We start from the raw sequence: 3,959 nt of genomic DNA on the forward strand, positions 1-3,959 counted from the left end.
AAAATTCTCACCCCACCGAACAATGTCTCTATACTTTCTGATAACAAATACTACACGTATAAGCCATGGGCAAATTTTAAGAGAAACAGACCTTTCCCCAGGGGCTTTAGGGGGTCATGTTATCCCCAAAGGCATAGTTATTGGATCTTTGAACTACGTTTAACTAAATTTTGAATAAATTTTTGATTGGACGACTCTGGAAAAACTGGGGTGGGGGAGGGGGGCTAGTTGCCCTCCAATCTTTTTGATAACTAAAAAGGAGAACTTTAAACTTTTAATTTCCGCTCAAATGAGCCCCCTCTCGATATTCTAGGAATACTGGTTCGATATGATCACCCCTGGAAAAAACAAACAAAAGAAAACAAATAGACACGCATCCGTGATCAATTCTTCTGACAAAAAATTAAAAAAAATCGCATTTTTGCAGATGGCAGCTTGAAACCTTTAAAGTAGGGTTCTCTGATACGCTGAATCTGACGATGTGATTTTTATTAAGATTTCTTGAGTTTTAGGGCATGTTTTCCCCCTTTTTCTAAAACTAGCAAATTTTCTTAGGCCCGTAGCTTATGATGGGTAACACTAAGCTTATTGACTTATTGAATTTTATATTTTTAGAATCAGCATAATAAGCCGAATCTTTTGATGTACCTAGTTATATCAAAATTCTGTATTTTAGAGTCCCGGTCACTATTGAGTCGCGTCACTCCTTACTTACAGTTCGTTACCACGGACTGATTGATAAGGGAAGGTTGGGATGGGTTAAACTTTATTGAAAACATAGTGACTCAACTTTTCATCCCCTAGATTCTGTAAAAAAAATACTAGCTAATTTCATCAAATGACTGATTTTCTCATTTTGCTGTTACATCATGTGCTTAAATTTCTTTCCCTTTTTCCACAGAGATCAAGTCAATCTTTGATACTAATGTAAATAACTAGGATATCAATTTTGCTTCTCAACTATTGTTTCTGATGTTCATTAAATAAAAAAACAAGTTTCTTAACTGAAAATAAGGAATAACGATAAAACTTAAAACGAACAGAAATTATTCCGTATATGAAGGGGGCTGTTCCCTCCTCAACGCCTCGCTCTTTACGCTAAAGATTTTTTTGTTGTTTTAAAAAACAAAGTTGCGAGGCAAAGTCAAACTTTAGCGTGAAGAGCGAGGCATTGAGGAGGGGACAACCCCCTTCATATACGCAATAATTTCTGTTCGTTTTAAGTTTTAACGTTGTTCCTTACTTTCAGTTAAAAAAAAACTTGTTTTTTTATTTAATTTTTGAACGTTTTTGAATTAATGCAGGTTTTGATTTTGACTCATCGTACATGAATAATTAAAACAAAATTTGCATATTAATTTTATTATTTTTGGTTAAATGGCTTTCTCGAAACTTGTTTAATTTTATTGATGAACGTTTTTATTAGTAATAAATATACGTAACTTACGAATTAACTTACGTAATGAACTTCTTTGTTCATAAATTTTTAACACGTATATTAGGGGGTTCGCCCCCTAGTCAATACCTTGCTATTTAAGCTAAGGTTCGAATTTTTTGTCCAATTCTTTAAAAATGACTCCTTAATCACAATCAGTTGATCAGTTGAAATCAGTTGATAAACTTGTTTTTTTTTATTTAATTTCTGATCTTTTTCTTTATTAATGCTGGGAAATCCGGCGCCCCCTTCATAGCAATACCCCTTCCCCCATGAAAACTTCCTTCATGGAAAGATCCTCCCATATAACCTTGATCCAACCCCCCCCACCTACCAGAAAAAATCCCCTCTGAAAACGTCTGTATACTTCCTAATAACCAATACTATATGTTAACATTGAGTAAAGTTCATAACTTTCAACCCTCCCCCCTAATAATTTCAAATTTCCGAATTTTTTAAAATCTCTCCCCGAATTTTTTAAAATCAGCATTAAAATTGATTCTTTTGATGTATCTTTTGGCATAAAAATTCCGTTTTTTAGAGTTTCGGTTACCATTGAGATGGGTCGCTCTTACTTACAGTTCATTACCACGAACTGTTTGAAACAGCCCGTTTTTATGAGTCCCTGATCAGAAGAACTTAAGTACTCCTACACCCTCTCTCTTTACTCCAAAACGCATGGCTTATATTATCTGTACCAATTCAGTATCTGAACTGGAAAGAACTAGTTTTTTGAAGCCAATCGGATTAACTTTTATGCTTTGTTATATTGCGCAATTGCGATTGAGTGCATCCCGATAAATCAGCTGTTTATTGTAATGATAGCTGATAACTTGGATTTTTGGATTGTTATTGACTATATTTGATTAGTTTATCTTATTTCGAAGGACTATTTTAGTGTAAAATTGGAAGTTTTAAGGCCTGTGCGTTAACGTGCACTGTCAGTACCGTGCAGTCAAGGCAGGTGGTCCGACTTCACACAGGTTGGATTTGAAATCCACTCGGATGCATTCGTGAGGCTCGGCCCTCTCTTAAAGATAAGTCTTTTTGTCTTGTTTATTGGCTCATTCTAATCAGATTTTTCATAATTATGCAGCGTTTCGAGCAGTTTGATGTTGCGCTGGCTAAATTCAAGAACTATCCCCTTTGGCCAGTAAGAGTTATTCAGAATGGAAAGGACTCAAAAGGGAAGCTTACATACCTCGTTTTTTGCTACGGAAGTCACGATGAATTCAGGCTCATTGATGCGAATCTTCAAAAATATGACCCTAAAACGACTGATTCATCCTCACCTGCTGTTAAAAAAGCATTTGCCGAGCTTGCAAATACTCCTGAAATTTATCAGACTCTTTCGAAGACATTTTTAGCCCTGAAAGCTAGGGTTAATGTAGGGTCCACCTTGGTTTCTTCCAGCGTTGCCCCAATTTATGAGCAATTAGTTGCTACTGAAGCCCAGCTAGAGAAGACAAAAAGTGATTTGCTTGAAAATATTACGCAGAAAGTGACTGAAAAGTTTAATGATTCAAGGTCAACGAAAGAGCCTGCTGAACTAATAATCAGCCAGGTTTATGATGCAATCACACTCGAGTTTAATCCAAAGTTTACAAAAATTGAGCAGGCTTTAAAGGGTTTGAGAGCTCAAATTGAGAACCTCGATGACAGAATAATTCGAATTGAAACAAAGCTGGATGATTTTGATCAGGAGTCCCCACTCGACAGCTTTGTATTTCATGGGGTCAAACAGTTACCCAGTGTGGAAAGTCGCACGGCAATACCTCAAATTCTGAACAGCAAAATGTCTCTGACTGAACTCTCGCCTTCTGATCTGATCAATGTATACCGTCTCCGCCTGAATAGTCAGACCTGCAGACTGAAGAAAGTTCTACTAGAGTTTCTCCGATAATTGTTAAATTTCCTAGCAAAGATGTAGCCCTAAAAGTGTTTAAAGCAAAAGCTAGACTTGCATCTACTGGTATTTTTATATCGGAGTCTCGAACAAAGCGTTGCTGGGACATATTGAATACGGGTAAAGGGATTTACGATCCACGTAATGCGATGTCAGATCTGGTTCATATATTGGCAAAGCCAAGTTTAGGGTCAGCAATAAAGAAAATAGGGTTTATTGCTGATTGCATTTTGTATTAGAAGTTATTATTTTTTTTTTTTTTTTGAAGCTGTTTTTTGTGTGTGTGTGTTTTCGTTTTTTTTATGTATGTTCAGTATCTTGCAGTATTGCAGTATTGATATGATTGTTGTGATTTTATTTATTTATTTATTTTTATTTTTTGTTTTTATTTATAGCCTCTTTGTTATTTTTTATTTATTTTATTCTGTGTATTTTGCAATGCAGGTTTGATACATAGTCTCCGTAAGTTATATGGATTTTTCTAACTCAGGCTCTGGGGATTTTTACTCCCTAGATGGACGTTTACTCAATAACAAGGAAACCCCTTAGATGTTTTTAGTATTCTCAATAATTCAATTGATCAGTTTAAAAGAAATTCCCTAAATATTTCCAATGAAT

General features: G+C 35.4%; 1 pseudogene; it reads left to right on the top strand.

The window, feature by feature from the left end:
- Positions 1 to 2,427: 2,427 nt before the first annotated feature.
- Positions 2,428 to 3,580, top strand: LOC148947102 (uncharacterized; annotated as a pseudogene).
- Positions 3,581 to 3,959: the final 379 nt, after the last annotated feature.

The sequence above is a fragment of the Artemia sp. Qi Xiang Cuo genome, chromosome 11 (genome assembly GCF_049724085.1).
Source record: "Artemia sp. Qi Xiang Cuo chromosome 11, ASM4972408v1, whole genome shotgun sequence".
NCBI classification, from domain to species: domain Eukaryota; kingdom Metazoa; phylum Arthropoda; class Branchiopoda; order Anostraca; family Artemiidae; genus Artemia; species Artemia sp. Qi Xiang Cuo.